Below are 18,259 nucleotides of genomic sequence, written 5' to 3' on the forward strand. Positions count from 1 at the left end.
TCCTGTTCTCTAAGTTACTATGTGACTATCAAGCAGACTGCATGCGTTTAAGGTTAAATAAATAATGACAGTTTAAAAAAAATATGGTCAGCAAAGAGTAATGAGTTAACTAGTTTCGTGTAAATTCTAACTAAGGAACAAGTATGGTCTATAGAAAGGACATTTCTACTTTAGTAGTTAAATGACTATTGAGTTTAAGGGAAAAAATATTCTGAACAGATATGAACAAGCTTTTTATAAAAAAATTAGGCTGCTCAATGTTTTTTAATTCTACTTATATTTTTTTCTTCTTATATCAGGATGTGGTATACTCCAGAAGAATTAAAAATTGTCAAAGAATTTTGATTATAAAAATTTCTATAAAAAGGTATTTCTATCCAAATCAATGTGTTTGGAAAGAAAATAGTAAAGATTTTTGTCAAATTAATTTCACTGGCAAAATAAGATTCAGTAACATACAGATGTTTCAAATGAACATACTTAAATTTTCTATACTTTTGATTTATAATTCCACTTGACTTTCAATTTTTTACTCTCCCCCCACTTTGTCTTGCTAGTTTTTTCCATTTTACTGAAAAAAAATTTAAAAAATAAAACATCAAAATGGAAATACAAAGGGATATATTTTCTTATTTCCTGCTCCCCCCAGCCCCCCCCCCCCCCCCCCCTTATGTCTGGTTTTTTTCAAAATATTACTGCTCATTGAAATGGAACTCAATTTTCGGTATACACACAATTTTCAAAAGAAGCCTTCTTGTGTCTGTGTAAACTGTTTGGAATATTAGGAAGAAATTAATTAATTATTTTTCAAATTTCATTAGTAACTGTAGAATAGTAAATAAATTCAAATACTTTTTTTTTTCCCCTTCAGATACATATTTTTCAAGTATATCCCCCTTTTCATAGTGTTTTTATGCCATGAAAATAATTTTCCTATTCAGAAATAAAGGCAAACATTTTGGTTTTCTGTGCGAGTTTCAAAAGTGGGTACAGGGGAATAATGCTTTTCCTCACTTTCCTTCCATTGGATTGCAGAAAATTATATCATCTAAAATTATTCATATGGTGGTAACGACAGGCATAACATTTTTAAGAATTAAATCCAATTTGGGGGAAGACAACAGAGGAACAAAAAATTGGTAGCTGTTGTGCAGGCACAAAAAGGAAAATTCATTCAACATTAATGGAAATGGTTATCCTCCTCTTAGAAATAAGTATTATGCTTCACAGTCATAGTTTCAAGATCTCTTTAAGCAGCAAGATTTCTTATTCATTTCTGCCTTCCATGGTCTATAGAAGGTAGAAATGAAGGACAATTCTCTTTGGTCAAGGGAGTTAATGCAATGTATTTTCCAGGTCATGAAGGAAGCAACAAATCCACCATGAGGTCAGGAACCAAAATAAAGTAATTCTTGAAGAAATGCCTTCCTAACAGAGATATAACTAAACACAGCTGGAAATCTTTTAATGTAAAAAGATGCAATCCTTTCATAGAAAGCTGAACATTATTATTGCTTCTTCTTAAAAGCCAAATATGAGCACCCTCACTAAGTTCTGGCCTTAGCCAAATCTGATTTTCATCAAGATCCCAGGTAAGGTGAGGCATACTAAAAAAACATGCTTCAAATTTTAATTTTAAAGGGTTTCCTTTTCCTGTTGTGTAAAGCAGCTGACTGTGCTCTTGTACCCAGCTCCACCACACACGCTTCTGCAAGCAGATGCTCACAAATCCATGCAGTCTGAAATGAGCAGATATAGGGGACAGGTCTGATGTAAAGTCACAGCATCTGTGGCATTAAGTTGAAGCTAAGAAGCTTTCAGCAGGGCTTGATATTCAAGCTGTGCCATCACCACCACCAGTACAGCTCCGAGCCAGCTCCTGCCTGCCCAGGAGGGAGCACAGACACATCCATTTTTTGTTACGATCACTTAGTTCTGGAAGTCTGAAATTGTTCGGTCTCCTAAGAAAAAATAATAAGACACGGGTTCTTCAGAAAGAATATTCAGCACTACAGTTTTAAGTTTGTGGATGAGAACAATCTGACGTCAGCTGCAATCTACATCAGCTTTTGCTCTAAATCACTTGAGCAGAGAACTTTAAGTAAAATCTCTATTATAATTAGAAGAAACTATAATCATCATAAATTGCTAAAATATCAATGTTGTGGTAAACAAAGCTGACAATATCAGTGTGATAATTATTTTTAAAAAATAAATAAAACATTTTCTGTCATGCTTGACAAATTTAATTGCGGGATGTTTTTTATACGCAGAGGTTGCAGACTGTTAGTGGTAATCAGACTAATGATTTGTCCTCGCCACTTAGCAAGGTTTATTTTGTTTTTGTGAAAACATAAAGGTAGCACAGTAGGCATACTACTGGCATCTCTATCAGAATACAGATGATATTGATATCCTTCCTATATAGAAGGATGAGAGCACTGTGGAAATTTTTATTTTGTCATCATTTCCCTCTTCAAAAGGTACTCAGAAATTGAAAAGAAGGCAGAGATATTTGCCCCTGTCTTACTTATCAGTGTAAATTTTTAATTCCTCTTGTGATTGCATATGCTTTTTATATGTGAGTAGAAGGCAGAGGGAAAAGGAGAATTAATTCTCCATCCCATGTGACCAGCACAGGGTTTTGACAGGAATGTGCAGAAGATCCTGGTTATTAATTAGTTTGATCTCATTCAAACTTGCAGGTCCCTAAAGGAGTCATCCCAAAGGCTAAACTAAGTATGCTCTAAGTCTGACTTCTTTGTTTTGTAACTTGGAACAAAAGACAAGATTACTTTGCCTGGGCTTTTTCTTCTTATATTTTTTCTGATCTGATACAGATTGGTTTTTCCTACTCTTCTAATGCAGCTCTATGCTATCTTGAGCTGAACACGCTACACATAAGCACTAACCACTCCTGTCACTTTAATGTTGGAAAAAGACTTTTCTTTGGCTATACAATTATTCAGCTCAAAGTAGCTGAAATGAAAGTGGAGGTTACTCTTCTGTCATATAATGACATATTTGCTATTCTTATTTCTTTCTTTTACAATCTTAATTCCATCAAGTACACCATTGCAATCTAAATCACCCATCTCTGAACACTATGAGTAGCTGATTAGAGGGCTTCTCTTTGTTTCTTTAAAAGAAGAGCTATGACTTTAAATTTGACTTCGAGATTTTTGCATCCTGCTGTAAATATGTATATATTTTTGTTAAAAAACTACCAATCCCCTTTCTTCCCGAATTGCTGCTTGTTTTTCCACAGGAAAGAAGGAAAAGAAACACCTGGTGTCTCTGGCCTGCCAATGCCTACAGATCCAGGGTCAAAGAAAGATGCTATATTCTCTGCAGCTTACATTTTGCCTCTTCTGCAGAGCAATAGGAAGATCTTTGTTCTGTGCCAGTGGGTACCGCGGCTGCTGAAGTGTTTCCATGGAGACCGGGCAGAGCTGAGCACAGCAGCCGAGATGCCCGTTACAGCCCTTCCACGGTATTGCGCCTGCTTGTGAGGCCAATGGAGCGCACAACGAAGGCATCTCCCTTCTTTAGGTACCTCATTTTGCTGATTTCCTAACGAAAACTCAAAACTCTGCAAACTACACAAGGTGGAAACAAACGAACAAAACCACAAGCATTTCACACAGATTTCACAATATTCCAGTGATGCTTGAGGAAAATTGAAAGCCCTGTATAGCTGAGATCCTGCTTTTTGAGTTTGGGCTTTATTTGCATTTCAGATTTATTTATTTCTGGATCTAAAATCAAACAAATGCTGTCTTCTTTAGCATGACATGACTTTAACTCATTCACTCCTTTGCATTCGGAATAAAAATGGTACTTTGTGGAATATAAGAATGTGAGTGGTTTATGTAAGCACTTCTACTTGTCAATTAGTTTCTCAGTCGCAGAATGGTGTTTGAAACATATCATGATAAAAAAATTTTATATGTTTCATTTGGATTGAATTTTTCAATAATTTTTTTCATTTGAATGTACATGTTTGCTTCATCAAGGTTAATGAGCTGAAGAGGAAAAGCTAATGGAAATTTATTTTATTTCAAGATGCAGGTGTTTAGTTTTCTGTTTGGTTGTGGTATCTGAACCATGCTTCATTCCTCAGCACTTGTTGCAACAAGATGCTCCTAGGAGAAAGGCTTTGGCACCAAATTCTAGGATGTGTTTCACATAACACAGGTAGGTAAAAAAGAAGGGTATTTACAACTGGGAGAGAAATCCTGCTCTCATTAAAGTCAGTGTTAAAACTGTATCTTGGCTTCTTTAAGACATTTTTTAGCAAAACCAGGAAATTATTAGTACAGCTGTAGAAAATGCTGATAAAACTTCATATGAAATAGTTCAGACTTTTCTAGTCATGAACACTGAAGTGAACTAAAACTGGAAAAAGATGCTAACAGAATGCTAAAATTATCTTGGAAGTGTATGATGAGACACTGAATGCGTTTAATTTGTTTAGTTTGGACAAGCAAAGGTTAAGACGAGATATGATAAGTTTTTATAAATAAAAATGTCAATAACTTTAAATAATTTCAAAGCTACAAGCTTTTGTAGGACTTAATACTACATAAATCTAGTAACATTAAATACCTACAGGTGTTCAGTTGCTCACCCAGCTCAGCATGGGTTAAATAAATCATCAGATATGGGGTCCAGAGGAATTTTTTTCTCCTAATTAGAAAGAATTTCTCCAGAGGTGAATTTCCTTTTTTTTTTTTTTTGTAGGCTGAAACATTGTCGTCTGGGAAGTTTATTGACAAAGGCCCGGGAATTTGGTATGCAGATAATGCTCTCACTTCCTCCTGCGGTCTTCCTCTGGCACACCACAGTCTTTTGGTAGGTGTGAGGAAGCATTTCCTGGCCCACGCTTTTGCAGATGTGTGGGATAAAGTTGTGTGGTCCCCCTGACCTAGCTAACTTGTTTGTTAGCGCAGAGGTCAGGGCCTGCATGCAGGGACTCAGGTGACCTCTCACAGTGTCCCTGTCCCTGTGCCCTGGTGGATGGAGGATCAGTATGAATATGGAAACAAAATTCACATGCATAGGACCCTGTTGGGTCCCATTTAACTGAAAACATTATCACCCTTCAGAGTTGCTCATGCCGTGGGCCACAGATGTTGTCTTTGCTGGAAGGTGTCTGCGGGAGGCAGGAGAATTGAATTCAGCCTGGTGCAAAACTAAGAGAACCCCAAGGTGCTGAATTTTCACAAACGATGCTTTCCCAGTTGTGGTCACACAAGACACCATGCTTGAATTCAGGGGTTCCTGCAATGAAGTAACCAAAAGCCTATGAGAAATTCCAGGTTTGATGCCTGCCCTAACATTTCCCAACCATTTTTTTTCCCCCCAGAAAAATCACAGTTTGTTAGAGTGGTAGTTTCACTTGCTGTTGAAAACATGAAGATTTCTCATCTGTCATATTCTCATCTCACATAGTAAGATGTACAGTAAACTGTATTGTAGCTACGTAGGATTTGGTTGTAATCATGGTAAGACTCGCCATTTTCCAGAAGTTTCATAGAATCATAGAATTGTTTGGGTTGGAATGGACCTCAAAGATCATCTAGTTCCAACCCCCCTGCCATGGCAGGCACACCTCCCACTAGACCAGGTTGCTCAAGGCTCCATCCAACCTGGCCTTGAACACTTCCATAGATGGAGCATCCACAGCTTCCTTAGGCAACCTGTTCCAGTGTCTCAACACCCTCAGGGTGAAGAACTTCTTCCTTGTATCTAGTCTAAACCTGCCCTCTCCCATCGTCCAACCGTTACGCCTCGTCCTATCACTGCAGGCCCCTGTAAAAAGTCCCTCCCCAGCCTTCTTGCAGGTTCCCTTTAGGCACTGGAAGGCCGCTATAAGGTCTTCCCGGAGCCTTCTCTTTTCCGGGCTTAACAAGCCCAACTATCTCATCCTGTCCTCGTAGGAAAGGTGTTCCAACCCTCTGACCATCTTGGTAGCCAGTCCTCTTTGGACTCACTCGAACAGCTCCATGTCTTTCTTGTGTTAGGGGCTCCAGAGCTGGACACAGCACTCCAGGTGGGGTCTCATTAGAGCAGAGTAGAGGGGCAGAATCACCCCCCTTGACCTGCTGGCCACACACCTCTTGATGCAGCTCAGGATACGGTTGGCTTTCTGGGCTGCAAGCGCACACCGTTGGCTCGTGCTCATCCTATCATCCACCAGCCCAAGTCCTTCTCCCCAGGACTGCTCTTAACCCACTCATTGCCCAGCCTGTATCTGGGCTTGGGATTGCCCTGACCCAGGTGCAGGACCTTGCACTTGGCCTTGTTGAACTCCATGAGGTTTGCACAGGCCCACCTCTCCAGCCTGTCAAGGTCCCTCTGGATGGCATCCCTTCCCTCCAGCGTGTTGACTTCACCACACAGCTTGGGGTCATCAGCAAACTTGCTGAGGGTGCACTCAATCCCACTGTCCATGTTTCCAACAAAGATGTTAAATAGCACCGGTCCCAGTGCTGATCCCTGAGGAACACACTTGTCACTGGTGTCCGCTCGGATATCGAGCTGTTGACCTTGACTCTTTGAGTGTGACCATCCAGCCAATTCCTTATCCACCAAATGGTCCATCCATCAAAACTATGTCTTTCCAATTTGGAGACCAGGATGTTGTGCGGGACAGTGTTGAAGGCTTTGCCCAAGTCCAGACAGACAACATCAGTTGCTCTCCCCTTAAGAAGTTTGAAAGGTTATAATTTATTAATAAGTCTGTGTTAGATGAGTTGAAGAGTCATTCTATGCAGAAAAGGCTCTCAAAATCTGAGCTAGCTCACTGCAGCCTGACAGATATGTCTAATCCTTCATGCAGTCACAGATGTACCCATGGCTCAATGTATCCTGATCTCAGAATTATTTGATCTTTATCTTTGCAAGACAAAAGATTTGGGTCTATTCCATCAGACTTGAAGAGCTGCTCAGTCTGACATGGAGATGAGGGTGGGTAAACAGATTATACAGGAATAATTTTGCCCCAAGATCTTATTCTGAGAGGTGCAAAGGTGCTATAACACGTTAAATGAAGATGCATCTTAGTACAAAGTGATTATAGCCCTGCTTACTTGTCCTTAGATTGGTGAACCTCGAGAGCACCAGTCAGCATTGGACTTACAGGTGAGCAGAGGATGACATTCAGAACTCTATTTCTCTTCAGCTGAAGACAGAAATAAGTAGGACAATATCACAGCAAAGGTTATCTTCAATCACTTGAAGGAGAATGAGCCATCCTATTTTCAGAGCTCCTCTCTGAACAGCAGAAGAAACTAAAGAATTAATCACAAAGGAAAATCTTGTCTTTTGCTTCCTTTTAAGAGGTGATTAGGTGGAGAGAATGCTCAACTCTTAGATCTGTTTAGCATGGAGGACTGTTCCTTCACTGCTTGAACATCGGTGTGGTTTCTTCTCAGCTTTGCAGTGGAATTTAACAACTATCTTGAGCTGAAAAATCACACAAGGACTTTCAGGATCAAACTTATTATGCATTCAGTATCCCAATACTCCATCTGCTGTTTCCTTTTTCCATACCCCATTAACAAATGCTAAGCTGCAGATTGTTTTGCACATAGTAATGAGCTGCATAAGTATGCAAACAAAACAAAAGTTATGTATTTCTGTTAGAACAAGTGCCAAGAACACCTCCTGTTGCAACACTACTAATGACAGGATAGAAACAGTGGAATAAAGAGAGTAATTTGTAGTATTCCCAGGTCAGCTGCACACATGGTTTCTCCAAAAATAAGTAAGGGAGGCAATTTATTCTATACTTACAATGCACCAGATTCATTCCTGCTTTAATTACAGTAGCCTCAGTGGATCTGTAACATGGAAGAATTTGGCCTTGCAGTTGGAAAGCTTCCTACAGATGGTGGTAAAAAAAGGTGACCAGCATAAATAATGTCATTATCCCAATTAACTGGAATTGATTAATTCATCCATCCATTTCCCAAATGATTATCTCCAATTAAAATAATTGCCTGGATAGCATTCCGTTGCTAGATCCCTGGGTGAAACAGAGATCTTCTAAATAGCATTTTAGTCATATGCCAGCACAACCACCACTACCTGGCAGTAGGGAAAACACATTACAATCTGCTACAGTTCAACACGAGGACAGAGGAAGCTTTGGAATGTCTCTAAGATACGCAGACTCATGTAGTGTAATGATTATTTGTATAAGGATGGAGTTACTGTGGAATGGGACTGGATTTATTGCAGAATGCAAGAGGATGGTGCCTGCTGTAAAGAGCTTTCATTTCTAAGCAAGCACAGGCACATATAAGGAGCGCAAAGAAACCACGAGATAATATCAGTAGGCATAGCCAGCCCTGGCAGCAGCACCACAGCAGCCTCTCACTGTTGTATATTTTTGTAGGCATCATAGTACTGGATGGTTTTTCAACCACATTTCTGAAGGTAGTTAGCTCTGTTGATGCTCACAGAGATATCCTCCCAGCTGTGAAAGTGCTAAAAAGTCTGATGTCACCTGTCTGAAAATGTAAAGCATGGCCAGGGGAGCCTGACACCACAGACCTACCAGAGGCATGGGTCCACTCTCCAGTGGTGACTGAGAGATGATGGGTGTAACAGGGATGCATTGAAAAGGCAGTTTCTGAAATTGCATGTGAAGTGTGAGAGATACAGAGTAGTGATTTAAGGAAAGGGATAACAAGCTCAAATGAACAGGATATGAGGAGGATGCCCGTAGCCACAGTATAGCATCTACTAAGTTCGGAGAAAATGCTGTTCTAATAAAATGTGAGAGTACGCGTAGATACATGCATAGATGGAGATGAAAAACTGCATCTAAGAGATATTTTTAAGCGAAAATATGCAAAATTCAAGCATAGTTTGCATCTAAAAACATTAAATTCAAAGCTGAACAGGATGCTCAAATTACTGGGCTGCATAGTCACTCAGTACAGTAACTAGTACACTTTTAAGAAAACAAGGTAGGAGAAAGCTTGGAAAAAGAAACAAATTTTTTGTTGAATCTGAGCTCCTAGCTACACAATGAGAAAATGCCAAAGCCATTACAATTTTAATTTAAGCATAAAGACAGTTATATGATACTGAGAGACAACTGTGAGTTGTTCATGTAAGAAACAGCAAATTATTTTTATTTACAAATGAGACAGCAACAGGACAAGGCCTGGAGGAAAAGATCTCCATTGGCTAAGTACTGGGGAACCCTGCAGAGAACCGGTAGAGGGATAAGAATAAATGGAACATACTAATAAAAAGATAATGGAAATATAGAGAGGGTGGGGAAGGGATAGATTATTAGAAACCAGTGACAGGCAAATTGATCAGGTAGAAAGTGCCCAGCACATCATAGAACATGAAGCTGAATTCTGGTTTTAAGCATACAAAATGTAGAATCTTTTTGGTCGCTTAAATGTAGGCAACTCATGAGAACTGTGCAAGGCTCCCACATGGCCTCCAGCCACCCCTTCCACACTGTGTACCAGTTGTCACTCCAGGCAGGTTTTTCAGATACCTTAGTGTGCCGCAGAGGCACTAGACGTCTGTGTTTAGGTAACTGAATACTGTACTCCAGGCAGGATTCAGTTCACACTTAAACCTCCTAAAGATTTCTGTGTGAAAGTGTCTGCAAACATGTTGAGAGTTTGTGTTCACATTGCAGTCAGTACAGCTCGTGGGGCTTGTGGAGCAATCCATGTTCCCAGCTAAAGTACAGAGCTACTCAGTAGCCTGTGCCTAAATGCGGGTATCTAGTGTCATCTGAGACACCCTAGAGTATCTGGTATTTGTGCGGTGTGAAAAATGAGATTGATGCCAAAACATAAAATGAGCATCACATGAAATGAAGTCAATGAACTACTTGAAGAAAAAAACCCTTTTTCTTCTTTTCATCCCCCCTTTCCCTTCTTGAAGAGATATTTTGTTTCAACATATTCTTACCTCCAGCTTAAACTGTGTCTTTTGAGACCCAACACACCCAGGGGCAGTACAAGCACAAAGCCTCGGCTACAGACATCAGCTTACTACAGCGAGCAGCTCCCCATAGCTGATGGCCTCTTGATAAAACTGAGAATTGTCATTAGTAGGACTGCTGCACAAAGGATTTTGAGAAAGGTTTATATACACAATGTTTGTTTGTGGGATCTGTAGGTAATGGTTGACATTTGACTTCAAAGTTACCTTAGGAGATAAAGAAGGAAAGGCCGGGCAGAAAGAGCAGTGGTGGGGTCCACAAACATCCTCCTCTGAACAAGTCACTTTGATTGCAGCAGGTGAAGAAGATGAAGATGACTATAATGATCATTTTTGCCATGCTTTTCGCCTAGCAATATGTAGTTTCCACTTGACCTGTTCAAATTCCGTGTTAGTTTTTCCCATTTATGATGTTATTAATGCTAATTGGAGTGTGCTTAATTAGGCACAGACATTGCATGCTGGCTGGTTGCTAAGCTTTTGTGCATGTATATTATTGGGTAATTTTTAATAATTATTTAAATTCTACTATCTGTTTTGTTATACACAAAGTTTTAGACTTTTTTTAACAAACTAAAAGCTACAAGATGAAGTGGGCATGGAGAAGGGGTGATTCTCACGTTGGTGTTAATTTCTTCTTATGAAAGCCCATTGGAACAAAGAAATCTGGACTTGTAGGTGCAAAGCAGTGAGAAATATGAGCATGAGAACAGCGTGAAACAAGGGGAAAATACTGACCCTGAGGCTTTTGGAAATCACTGCTGAAGTGAAAAGCTATGGAGCTGAGAGCGGAAGGCAAACAACAGGCCTACAAATGAAGGAAGGCTCTTTGCATTGCGAGGATTATTCAGCAGGACCATGCTGATTCAGCTACACAGTTACATGGAGGTGATCACAAGAACTGTTTCCCTTACTAAACAAGTCAATGTCTTAGAATATCTTTTGACTATACAGCTGCAAAGTATCTTTTACATTATGTTTGGGTTCTTTCTTTCTCTGTTTCCTGCGGTCAAGTGTTGCTCTGAGCATATGGACATATTTCTAAACCCTCCCATTTGTAGACTGCTAGAAGGGATTCTTAAAGGGCTATGCTTTGTAATGCCAGGTCCCAGAAACATTAGTAGAAAGACTTTATAGTAATGTTACTAGAGCAAGAGCAGGGATGAAGCCACAGGATACACCAAGCTGCAACGACTGAGAGGTCAACTCGCCTTCTAGTGCTACCATGTCCTATCTAAATGAGAGCAAACTAATCCATTCTTCATCGCTCCATGTTTTCCAGATTTTTTTATGGTGACAGCTACATCATCTTTGAGCACTTCCGCCTGGATATGGTGTGTACAGACCTGAGGATGTACCATGACCAGACTAAAATGGTTATGACAAAGACTGCAGGAAAAACATTAATTGTTTTAGGGGTTGGTTGGTTAGGAGGGATCAGGCAGCCAAGAAGTGAAACAAAACAGGCAATCAAAAAAAAAAGTCCTTTTGTTCAGCTAGAATAGAGTTTGTTGTTTATGAAATTAAATTCCAAAATAGCATTTTTTGTTGAAAGTATTGACTTATAGCTAAATAGAAGACAGGAATGAAGGGTCTAGCTTCACCAAGGATGGAGTTGACAAGCTTAGGGGCTAAAGTAGTTGTATCGGGAGTCCTAGCTAAAATTCCTTGTCTGCCTGAGGAAAATTAACCAAGGTCTCCTACTGATCGCTTAATGGTATAGGACCTTTTTCTTAGTGTTATTCTGGTTTGCCTAAAGACCAATCATTGTCTAGAGCAAGGATTGAAAGTGTTTAAGATGCAAGTTTGGAGTCTTAATGGCTCGGACCAAAGAATAGCATGCAGTGAGAAACATATTCAACAGCATGTGTGAAGAAATGGAAGCCAAGGACACAAACCTCAACATTAGGGTGGTGAGACACTGGAACAAGTTGCCCGGAGAAAATGTGGTACCCCATCCCTGAGAGTGTTCAAGGCCAGGTTGAATGGGGCTTTGAGCAACCTGGTCTAGTGGAAGGTGTCCCTGCCATGGCAGGGGGGTTGGAACTAGATGGTCTTTAAGGTCCCTTCCAACCCAAACCATTCTGTGATTCTATGTTATCCCATGCTGTGGTGAACAGAGCATTTGCTTAATGGGTAGGAGGCACCAGTTCATATCTTTGCCTATAAATCAAGTTCAAATAATGATTAAACTACTCCAGAATAGCTGTGGAAAGTGTCAGAAGTCAATTCACATCTCTTTAGATGGAGCAAAGCAGGACACAGTGGAGATGTTCAAAAGCAATGGTATTCAAAAGGCATATTCTTGCTTCCTTCCATAGTTTCAGGAATACAGTCACAAAAGCAGCTTGACATAGAGCCATTATCTGTTTCAGGGCAGCTGATACTGTATTGTTCTATTGTTACTATTACATTTTCATAAGAAGTACCCAGTGCTAAATCAAATAATTTTTCAACCACATGAAGAATGTCAATATTGCTCTTGGCTACCTAGAAACTTGTTAGCACTTAGACATTTGAATAAAGATACAGCATTTTCATGAAATTTTGCACACCAGCAGCACTGTGGCCTAAGGAACTAAGAAAATGCCTATTGAATTGCTGGAGTTTAACATGATGCCAGTCAAATCTTCGTAATGCTTTTTCTTTTATATTAGGTTTGTCACAAACAGCTGTTGTATGTGCCCAGTCACATTGTTTGAAATAACCTCACTAAGTCTTCTGAAAGCAATCGATTCTACCAGTGTTTAATCAGTTTTATGGGTTAAGTGTTAGATCAATGGTCCATCAGATTTTAAGATATTTGACCAAAACCAGTCAGGTTAGAGGAAATGAAGACACAGAATCAGGAGACTATTTAAAGACTCAGTATGGCTGTGAGCCTGGCAACTCAGTAATCCAAATAGGCTTTTTTTCCCAAAGAAACTGAGGTTTATCTCATGCACCATAAAAGTTAAGATATTTGTTTTTATGAGAACCAAATAACATCAATTAAATTTAAAAAAACTTTATCACATTAAGCTAAGGATAATTAATTGGGGTTTTTATTTTCTTATTTTCCTTACGTAAGGACATAAAACAAATAAGCCTCCATTAGATATCAAAAGCTCTAAGATCATAGCCATATAGTTTGAATAAAAAAGCTGACTAAACAATAGCAAGTACCTTTATGTAAGAAAGAAAAAACATGTCACACAGGTAGTTTGCTTACCTAAACTAAACATTGGGATAAATTTTGAAAAAGAAATCAAGGGATGGAAGCAAATAGAATCAGATATATTACTGCATTACCAAAGATATGCCATGTTAAATTAATTCAATATTATTCTTTGATAACTGTCTTTTAATGACAGGGCATATAGGTGTTTTAATTCATCAGGACCATACAAAGAGATTTAAGATGATGTAAATGGGAAAATCATAGAATGATTTGGCTTTGAAAGGAAAGAAGAGGGAGATTGATTAAAAAATGGCTGAAGAACAGATGAGAGGGGTTACTACTAGTGTGGAGGGAGATTAATAGCGGGCATACATGAAGGAGGGTTTCAGTGATGAGCATGGGACTGGATCCAGCAAGATCCTTGCAGTCCTGGATTGAAGGTGAATCTCAGTAATTGTTTCCTGAATGTAAGTGATAGATAGAAATTACACTGCCTCTTCTAAATTCATACTATTCTTCCTCCAGAAAGTGAACAGTATGACTTTTCTAAAACATATGAAAGCATATCCCTAACTACATATTTTTGTTTATAGTCTCCATTTTAGAAGAGTATGTATTGCTTCTTAAATAAACTGTTCTCTCGAGCTTTTGTTTCTTATTTCTTTGCTAAAGAACCCGATGTCTTTTTTTCTCCGTAATAAGTTTCCATTATAATTTTACATGCATATATGTAACGTGTATTTTGTGTAATAATAAGCAGCACAGAGTAGCTCTTTAGGAACAGCAGGTTTCATGCTTTTTAAAGAGTAACTGGCCATTTCTAAGGGTATTGTCTTGTGCTGATATTTGGGTCAAGCAAAAGAAAATCTTTGGCACCCTTAATAACATCACTTCCCAAGGGAAAGAGTATGCTGTTTTTGATAAAAACATGAAGAGACCTCTGAAAGATCCAGGATTAAGAAGCATTGTGCCAAAAGTCTTGTATGAAATAGCACCTTCCTGACAACTTAGTTCTCTTGCAATCCTGAAGGTAGGAGTTTCTTTATTTTTGTAATTCTTCATCCTAACTTATAACATATTTTTACAACATATTACTGAGGAACCATTTGGAAAATATGTTTGGAAACATATGGCAACATTGGGTAGCTATCAGGCATTTAAATAGAGAAAATGAGTTTTTCACATATACTTGCAAGGGTGGGAAGGAGTGCCAGTTTGTCCGATTTACCATCGCATTCTGCATCACTTGACATTATGAACCCATGTTAAATATTTGGTGACCAACTACATTTGCAAAATTTGTTGCCTTTGTTTTTATAGAGTGGCCTAAAAAGTCCCCAAAGTGCCTTCATCATAGTAAGATCAAGACAGTACACCCACTTCCTAGTTCCTTGTTATCTCACTCAGAAAGGAGAGTTGGTTGGATGGTTTTGTTCAGAAAAGGCGTTGCATACTCCTACTCGCTCCTTCCTTCACAATATTTCTCCTCCTTGAAGAGAATAGGAACCACTAAAGATTTCTCTATCCTTTTTCCTGATCTAGGACTCCTCTGATTCTGTTACAATTTACTCACATGTCCTTGTTTTGGCTGGGATAGAGTTAATTTTCTTCATAGAAAGAAGCTGGTACAGTGCTGTGTTTTGGATTTAGTATGAGAATAGTGTTGATAACACACCAATGTTTTAGCTGTTGATAAGTAGAGTTTATCCTAAGTCAAGAATTTTTTTCAGTTTCCCATGATCCACCAGTGAGGAGGTGCACAAGAAGCTGGGAAGGAGTGTAGCCAGGACGGTGGACCCGAACTAGCCAAATGTATATTCCCTACCATAGGACATCATGCTCAGTATATAATTACAGGGAGTTGGCTGGGAGGCCCCAGTCACTGCTCAGGGACTGGCTGGGCATTGGTCAGTGGGTGGTGAGCTGTTGTGTTGTACATCACTTGTCTTTCTTGGGTTTTATTTCTCTCTCTTTTTGTTATATTCCTTTTCATTATGATTATGATTATTATTTTATTTCTTCTTACCTCAATCCATGAGTTTCACTTTTTTTTTTTTCTGATTCTCCTCCCCATCTCACCAGGGGCGGGGAGGAGTGAGCGAGGAAGCAGCCATGTGGTGCTTAGTTGCCAGCTGGGGTGAAACCACGACATCAGAACATTTTCATCTTAAAATCACTCTGTCTTCTTACCTACCCTACAAGACCCCATTTTCTTTCTTAATGGAGAATAATATAGCTAATTTTAAAGAATGAGTTACCAATTTATGTTTGAAGTCTTAACTTTGCTGTCACCCCTGTACCACTACAAAAGACACGCAGGTGGTCCGCTCCCACTCTGTCTTAATAGGTGCATTTATTATTGGCTACTGTCAACCAGGTCCACTTATGTCCATGGGGGTGGCTGCACGAATTAGTCCTGTAATGCCTTGTCAATGAGTGCTATCTTGCAGCTCCCTCTTTACCGAGTTGCACAGTTCCTCCCATTTGTGTTTCGTACTGCTTACCACTCCCGCACTCCTGCTGCCCATGTATATTTTAATGACATAAAAAACTGACTATGACTGTAAGACAGTCCTCAGTTAAGTCAGCCTTGAAATTTGGTGTCCTGTTTTAAGCAGTTGTCTCTGTCAGATAATTCAGGATTATAATGTTGCTGTACAATGTTATTACTAGGAATGAGGGGCTCGGTAAGAAAACATTTCATCGTGTCCACATCACTGAAGTTTAAACCAAATGTAAGAAGGGGTGGAAAAGAGCATCAAGATGAAATGCAAATATCCTGTAAACCCTGGGAAAGCAGATTGCCTTAAAAGAGGCTGTCTCATGAACCTAGTCTTTTCCTGGAAAGTTACTCTGACCCTGTGTTGTTCCTAAAGACTAATGATTTGCTGCTGAGCTACTCCATGCTCAGCTCATTCCCTTTGTTGACACTAAATGCCCATGCATTTTCACTGTTATGCCACTCACGGAAGACAGAGAACGAACGAGCATACAGTATCTATAAGCCTGCACAAAAACTTCAGGTGGTAACTGAATAAAATAAAAAGATTTTTCTCCTCATATCCTTGTCTAGGCAGCTGGAGAGAGTCAAAATCCAGTCCTGAGCAGATTTAGTGAATTGGAAATGACAGCTGTTGCTGTGGTGGAGAAGGCACAAGGAGTCTCCAAACCTGGGAGGTGTTTGCCTGTGCTTTGCACAGCTATGAGCAGCAAGACAGAACAGGATGTCTCTCCTGATCTCTAGATGCTTTCAAGCATCTTTAGAGCACCTGAAACACTAGAATAAACTCAAACAAGTAAAAGATCAAACAGCAGTGAATTTTCTGTGCCTGAGTAATAACCAATTAGATTGACAATGAAATAATTGGGAGTAGTGAGACAGAGAGTGTAGAAGATAGCTCCTCCTTCAAAATGACCCTTTCATGTAACAGCAGCCTATTTTAAACACCCCTGAAAATAATGAGCAGCAAGCTGCAATTAGCATGAAAAGCAGAGTTATTTCAGAGAAGAGTTTGAAACAAATGCTAAAGCAAGGGGAAATTTGTGGAGAGGGTCTTGTCAGAAGCTCTTGTTTTTCTTAGGTTGAAGAGTTCCTTGCTAAAATTCCTTGTTCTCCATTGCAAGGAGACTGAACAGAGGAGTTATGGCAAGCTTATTATTAGTTAAGTAAATTTTCAATAGGAAACAACAGCAGAATGAACACAAATCATGTGTTTGCAGCACACTATGCTGCATCTTGCTTGTTTGGATTGTGAACAACACCTCAGTTGATGTGTTTTGGACTTACTTTGTTGTGAGTCAGTGGCATGAGCCCCTGGGGTGCTGTTCTGAGCCGCAGTGCAACTGTTCCCATTACTGGGCTATCATTCACAGAATCACGCAGAATCACAGAATGTTAGGGGTTGGAAGGGACCTCGAAAGATCATCTAGTCCAACCCCTCCTGACAGAGCAGGACCACCTAGAGTAGGTCACGCAGGAATTAAATAAGTATAACAAGTACTTTGATGGGGACTGGTAGAAGCCAAAGCATGTTTTAATACTAGAATGATACTCTAAGTAAATGCTAGGACTGCAAAGTCCCGATTTTGAGATGTAACATGAAAGAATGGAAAATTAATTTAAGTATTGGGCTAAAACCAGCACCTTAACATGATTTGGCACTTCATGCTGACATGTAGGAGGGAGCTGCTTGGTCCATCTCACAAAAATTTTGGTACAATGTTGAAGCCCTAGCACACAATATAGTATTTTTATCCTAAAATTAAGAAAAAAATGCACTGTAAAACTATATTGCTGGTGGAAATCAGACTCTGCCTCATCTCTCACAGTGTTTTGCCAAACATAGGAGCAATCTATATTTGTCGCTGAATCTTTGGGACTTCAGGAAGGTTGAGAGTAGTCAAAAAGGGTCAGTTAGAAGAGTAAATTGAGCTAAAGTTTCAGAATTTGGACCTAAATTTTTGCCAGAATAAGAGAAAATTATCTAAATTTGGGTAAATAATACTGTCAAGTCTTGCCAAAATTGAGTCCTACAAAATGCACTACTATTCAGACAAGAATATAAGCAAGCAATTAAAACTATAATAAGAATAGAAGTTAGGTGATTCTCTACAAAAAAAGTGAAATTTGAATTTACATTTGTAATGGAATATATACATACCATAAAAGTGACTGTATAAACCATACATGCAGAAAAATGAATATCTGAGATAGTGAAACTGAAATGCCCAACATATATCAAAGACAGAAACTGAATCTCTAGGACATTTGTCCTCTCTAGGACAAATCCTTCACATTACTTGTATTCATGAACATCAAATCTGTTTGAATATTGCTGTGAATTGTTTTGTTTTGTTTCCCATCAGGAAGATTTTTTTTTTCCCTGTTTGTTTCACAGTCCACAAAACAGAGAATATTTTTTGGAGCTCTTGAGTATCTATTATTCTCTTACACCATGAATTCAGTTAGATTAGGTCTTCAGGCAGAAGTGGTAACTTGCTTTCATTATTAAAAATTACTTTGCTGTTCAACATGGGCTTTTTTTATTGTTTTGTTTTCTTAGTTAACCATAAGGAGCTCCCATTGCAGTCCTGAAATTAATTAAAATAAAG

This window comes from Leptosomus discolor, chromosome 2 (assembly GCF_034619465.1).
Source record: "Leptosomus discolor isolate bLepDis1 chromosome 2, bLepDis1.hap2, whole genome shotgun sequence".
Taxonomy (NCBI): Eukaryota; Metazoa; Chordata; class Aves; order Leptosomiformes; family Leptosomidae; genus Leptosomus; species Leptosomus discolor.